Source organism: Equus quagga, chromosome 21 (genome assembly GCF_021613505.1).
Source record: "Equus quagga isolate Etosha38 chromosome 21, UCLA_HA_Equagga_1.0, whole genome shotgun sequence".
NCBI classification, from domain to species: domain Eukaryota; kingdom Metazoa; phylum Chordata; class Mammalia; order Perissodactyla; family Equidae; genus Equus; species Equus quagga.
Genome location: NC_060287.1, coordinates 2,630,463 through 2,637,076, shown reverse-complemented (window position 1 = coordinate 2,637,076; position 6,614 = coordinate 2,630,463). Strand labels below are relative to the sequence as shown.

Here is a 6,614-nt window from a genome sequence, read left to right as displayed (position 1 = left end):
TGTCATTCCATATATTTCACGTGTTTTCATCAAATTCTAAGACTTAGCTATTTAACATTTAAAAATCACACATATATGTATTTAAAAAATAACCACATAAACATCACAATTAAAAACATTGTAGTTGATGAAAAATTAGAGGACAGTTGTTTCTGCATGAGTCTCTTCTCTACAGTAGAGTTCTTATAATTTAATTTTACTTAGAAATGCAGACAGAACAAGATAATGTTACTACAAGATATTTTTAACTATTACCATAAACTACTTATGTGATTGGAATATTTTTATATTTACATTAATGACATTATTTCCATTATTTGCACTATGGCTCTTTCTTCACCAAAATAAAATATTTTATTGAAGTAAAATATGTTAAATAAATTCTAATACAGTATGTCATAGAGTATCTTAAGCTTCCTCTAATAAGCTGTTGTTTAATTGCCTGATGCTATTACTGTTTATTCTTTTTGGACCCTTTTGAGTTCCTCGTGAATCATACTCACGTTGCTTCATCTATATTTGAAGTCAAACTTTAACAACTGAAATGCAATCCTGTGGTTATGCTTATGAATATGTACAGATGACTGTTTCAATGAAGTGCAATGCAGAGTTACAATTTGGGCAAACCAGGATAGCTAATCATAACATTAAGTACATTTAACTTACCTGAATTTGTTTACCTCTCTGAGGGGAAAACAGCACTCAAAGCAACTTGTGATTTTTCTTATACAAACCCAGTCAGAGTTTCTTGTCCATGTAACAATGTTGAAACTATGGGCAGATGGTGCTCATCAAAGGTGGGTGTGATCTTCATAATGGGCTACACAGTATCTTTAGAGTGTAGACCTTAGGGAGATGCGCTCAAGACAGTTGGTGTGTCCTTCTCATCAACTCCTCAGGGTTAGATTTGGTCCTTAGCTACAGTTTCTTTCAGCCACCATTCATGAATTGTATCTACTTCTGCCCAGATGGTAGTATTTTTTATGATGCCTTTTATAATAAGAGATAATGTGTAGCAATCCGTTATAAGCTATTGTTGCCATCTGTTTTCTCCAACAATTCCTGGAACATCCACCTGCCCTCGACATCCATAAAATTCACATTTTAACACTGTGTCTGACAATTTTTCTAGCAATTTTTGATATCCCGCTAGCATTATTTGTTGCACCTGCTTTGTAGGCCATTTCAGTTCATACATTTCTTCAGAATGCAACATAAAGATAGAGACTAAATTAGAGTAAGAAAGTGTTTATAAAAAGCCACTAAACTGGGAAAAATTCACAAGAGCCTTCTTGTGAATCTCACCAAGAAAATCTCACCAAGAGCCTTGGTGAGAACATAGGCCATTACTCAGTCTTCTTTGTTAACAGGCAATGAGAAAAATATTTATTGACTGTAATCTTCAATGCAATCCATAATATTTTAGAGATCAACTAAACTTTAATGAATTCGTGCTGTTCTTCAGCAACAATAAACAGGTATGACCAACATTTAAACCCTCTACAACGTGACTGCAACCTGTCTGTGCCGTTTTCTCCCTTTCTGTTTGTAGGAGGTAATGTATTGCCGTCAGTGGTATGATAACAAATGTTTAACAACTAGCTTTCTGGGGAGAAAAAAGTCCTTATTTTTAGTATTTACCAATTTCTTCAGTGTAAATAGTCCAACCATGGCTGCTTTCAAGAATGCTGCTTTGAGAGGAGATGGCCATAACCAGTTCTCGAGGTCTGGGACATGCTGCTCCAGGGCACCCCTGGCAGAACTGGAGTCAGTCTGAAGTTTTGTTCTATTTATAAATTATGTGACTGAGCTCAAGCTACTAAATCTTCCTGTTTCTTTTCTTTTTTCTTTTTTAAATTAAAATTACTCCTTTACAAACAGATGTTGGGTTAATAGCATGGTTTGCCGTATTATAGACAAACACATTTAAACTCATTCAGACATCAGATGTTATGTGGCTTCAGAATGTTCTGAGTGGCTCTTACTGAGATTGTTAAAATTCAAAACCCATCAAGATGTGTTCTGCTCGGCAATGTGTAATTGCCGATTTTCGAGGCTGAAAATGGATGAAGTTTCATCATTGTAGATTCAAAGGGTCCATGTTAGTGTCAACCAGCCAACTGAGTCTTTCAAAACTGACATCTTAAGGATATAGACCCAATCCATATCAATATCTCTTCAATCTGAACTATGGGGAAGTGGGACTTTAAGAGCAGGACTCTGAAATCATAGAACATTTTAATAATAATTTTCCATTTTCCAAACAGTATTATTTTGTTTTGGCCAAACAGCTATTTCTTAAGAGGAATGTAAATTTATCTAACATTTTTCTCTCATGTAAACTTGATATACAAGGTCAACATTTTCTCCTTTTTCATGTTATTTTCATGTTTATTCAGATTTGGCTTGTACCTTTCAACATCTCCATAACATTAAACACCTCTTGCAGAGAAAAGATTTTTCTCAGTATTTTCTGCTCAAAGGTTTCACCTGGTTAGAGTGAATATGTTCAAGTTATGTGACGGTCACTTCATTAGACAACATTCTCTCAAAAATTAAAGCCATGGATTAGCACCTGTTTTGCTTACTTTAAAACTGTGTACTTTGAAGGCACTTTTTCTTCCCCCTAATCATCTGGTTACAATAAATGAGTGGAAGAAATATTTTTTAGTGGAAGTTGGTCTGTCGCTTGCCAGAATTTGTAGGGAGAGCTGCGCACCACACAATTTGAGGGATAAGTCCTGTCAGGGAGAGCAGAAGCCCAAGAAGCGGATGTGAACTTTGCTCAAATTGGCATGCAAGACAACTTCTGGAAAAAGCTATACTTGTTTCTTGAAGGAAAATACTCTCAATTTCAGGGTATTTCCTACAGTTTCATTAAGAAGAGCTTAACAGAAATATCTGCTGCGTCAATAAGTTGATTCTTATCTTTATCTGAAGAATCTTCATAGAAAATTGTGGTTGAGTTTTTTAGCTCTCAGTGGCCCGCTCTTGCGCTCTGAGGAAGCTTGCCTTCTTTTGAGCTACCCAATCTTTCTTCTGGGCAAGAGACATCTTGGGATGGTTCCACCTCTTCTTTTTAACTTCTTTCTTAGGCTTCTTGGCATAGACCGGATTCTCTCATACAGCAGAATGAGCTTTCTTACACATCTCTTGCATCAAGTCTAGAGTTACATTGTTCTTTATGGACTGAGAAAATTGTTTCTTGTAGGCATCCTCATCCTCTTCCACCAGGTAACGCATATAATCTGCAATGTTCTGACCCATGATGTGCTTCCATTGTACTTCTGCATTGAATTCCTTGCTCTCTGAATCATAACTAGGGGATCGTTTGGTACTGTGAGGTATAGACAAGCCTCCACCCACAGCTCCTGTCAGGGCCCCCAAAACCTTATTTCCGGTAGTAGTTCTGGCAAACCCTGCATCCAAATAGCAGGTGAAGGCACCAGGTTGACCATCGATGCTTTCCACGTTGTGTTCCTCTCCGGTCACCTCCACTTGGCCTTCACATGCCAAACCTATAGAGAAGCGTGTGGGCCAGCAGCAGGCCAGGGCAGCATGCGTAATGTGCGAGGCCAGTCTTCACGCCATACTCCAGGAGTTCATGAGCACAAGCTGCACAAACTATCATCTCTCCTTCTATACGGGCATAAGCCGTCTGACAAATGGCATCTCTGTTGGTTACATGAACTATCATCCTGTATTTGGGTGTGTTGTGCTTATTTTTATCCTGGATTACTAAGTGTTACTTACTGTGGATTACTAAGTTTCTGAGCATAGTAATCAGTTTTACCCTCTCGTCGTCTTCTAAATTTCACTTGTATCTCTTGTAGTAGGCCTTATTCTTGGCAACTTTGACAAACCCCATCCTGCAGAACAGAGACCCGTGTCCGTGGCTGGCCACAGAGCTGCAGGCCCAGCACGGCTCTGGGGAGGGAATAAAAAAAGAAAAAAAAAGCTTTATTTTTTAGCTATAAAATAACCCTTACCATGTAGGGGTTTTTGAGAAACAGAGATGCTATGTGCAAAGCAATGTGCATATTAGCAAATAACAGAGATTCACTGAATATTATGTATTATTATAGTTATCACATCCCTGTCTTAATCTGCTCAGGCTGCCATAATGAAATACCACAGACTGGACCTAAACAACAAATAGCTATTTTCTCACAGTTCTGGAGTTGGAAGTCCACACCAGGTGCCCCCAGGGCTGGTTTCTGGTGCGAGCTCTCTCTCTGGTTGGCAGATGGCTGTCCTCCCCCTGCATCCTCACAGGGCCTCGCCTCTGTGTGCACAGAGCGAGCTTTCGTGACTCCTCTTCTTATAAGGACCCCAGTCTGCTCAGATGAGGGCCCCACCCCATGGCCTCACTTAAGTTTCATCACCTCCTGAAGTGCTCTGTCTCCAAGACTCGGTTTGAGGGAACACAGTTCGGTCCTTAACAATCCCTGCACGTTCTCCAGGCTCCCCTGCGTTCTCGCCATCTCCCCACCGCGCCTGTGCTCTCTCTGCTTTGTTCTTGCTGTTCTCTCTAACTCTGTGTCCACTAATAGACAAGCTCAGACTGTCAAATCCTAACTTATCAAAGCCCACCTTGACTGCCACTTCCTCAAGAAATACCTTCCGGATCATCCCGACAAAAATTCTCTCTCCCACCTTGAGAACACGAAAGCTTCGGTTGTGCCTTCCCCGTGATGCTCACTTCCCCCAGACGAGTGATGTGCCTTATTTCATCAATACGAAGATGTGGATTTGCCTCCCTTTAACGTCCCTGAAAGTTTTTTTTGTGATCTTAAGGGAGGACGAGAAATGTCTTATCAATTAAAAATTCTTTAATAACAACCTACATCACTGGCCAGTATTAATATGACATAGAAATAGTCCTTCAAATGCTCATTTTGACAATGCCTTCTTATATATGTACCATTATATGCACTTATAAAAATGAAAAGTGAGGGGCTGGCCCCGTGGCCGAGTGGTTAAGTTCGCGCGCTCCGCTGCAGGCGGCCCAATGTTTCGTTGGTTCGAATCCTGGGCGCGGACATGGCATTGCTTGTCAGACCACGCTGAGGCAGCGTCCCACATACCACAACTAGAAGAACCCACAACGAGAAATATACAACTATGTACTGGGGGGCTTTGGGGAGAAAAAGGAAAAAATAAAATAAAATAAAAATCTTAAAAAAAAATTATAAAAAAAATGAAAAGTGAAATTATATCTATGAATATTAATTTTTCTTCACATACGAAAAAATTCAATTTTGTGTCTCCTCACTCTGTAAAAAATTGTCATCTAGTACATATTTTAGTTCATTCAACAACTTGCAAATCAAACCCCAGTTCATACGGACAAATCCAAAATTAGGAGACATGAGTAACCTTCCATGTGTTGTGATTTTTAATTGAAAGTTAAAGAAATCTAATTCACAAGAGCTGAAGGAAAAAAGAGAATTCATATTAACTGTATTATGTTAAAGTATAACATTCAAAGTGGTAAAATCATAACTTTACAGCCTTTAGTGTCAAGATCAAAATTGCACTGAATGAACTTCCGGTGATCTCTTCTGCCTGTTTCTAGGTTTTGAATAGTTTTTCTGACACCTGTTTGGCTCTGTGAAGACCTTGAGTTTGTCATCACTGGCCCAGAGGCTGTGAATGTTTCCTAAAAATTGAAGAGAGATGGTTGTAAATGATGTTAGGAAATAGAAAACATTATTTTTTCTTTTCTTTTAAAAATTTTTTTCTAGATGTTATCAGCAGAAGGTTATAAAAACTTTGTTTAGGGACTTTCCTGGGATAATCATTTCTTCACAGTCGCTGTGATGCGGAGCGTTACTGTTCACAGCATGGTACCTCAGAAGGATGGAGCAGTGTCCTAGCCAGAGGACAATGAGGAAATCAAAGATAGTCTTCACTTCAAAATTTACTGAAAACTTTTTTTTCCATGACAAATTCAAATATAGGAACCGAAGAATGGTAAGGACTCTCGAGTCTTATGATTACCAGAATTTTCAAGTTATCTGTGGTGAGAGTTTTACTTACCTATTTTTTTCTAGAGTGTGTGTCCTACTTGTCAATGCATGCCTGGCTGTGCACAACTAGTTACACTGCTGGTGCCAAGTGCAGCTCCCCAGGCGGGTTTGCCAGCACCCAGACTCCTCTGCACCCCGTTCAACTCTGAGCGTGACGATTATGTCCTCTGAGAGCACTGCAATGACGAAATGCTGTTCAGACTTTCTAAGTGCTTCTTCTCGGGTTCTGTACTTATCAGGACCCACAAGGAGCAGTTAGCACCCCTGGCACTGGCCTGTGGACCATACCTGGACTAACACCACTCTACCTTGGGGAAAAGCATGAAGCAGCTTTGAAATTTCTGGACATTTTTTTCTCCTTACGCTTCATTATTTGACATGACAATTTTTTAATGTTGGTTGTCCCCTCAGAAATGCTGCCACCTCTGTTTTTAAAATGTAGCCACCAATGTCGCCAGGGCATGAAGCTTATCCAAGAAAACTAAGTCACGGGAACAAGTTTTCTCAAAGAGCATGACAAACTTTATATTGGATTTTCTGTTCAGGAGTTGAATAATAATGAGAAATTTCTAAATTAGCTAA

General features: G+C 39.3%; 1 pseudogene; it reads right to left on the bottom strand.

The window, feature by feature from the left end:
• Positions 1-2,970: 2,970 nt before the first annotated feature.
• On the bottom strand, positions 2,971-3,877 carry LOC124231539 (60S ribosomal protein L5-like; annotated as a pseudogene).
• Between the last annotated feature and the right edge of the window lie 2,737 nt (positions 3,878-6,614).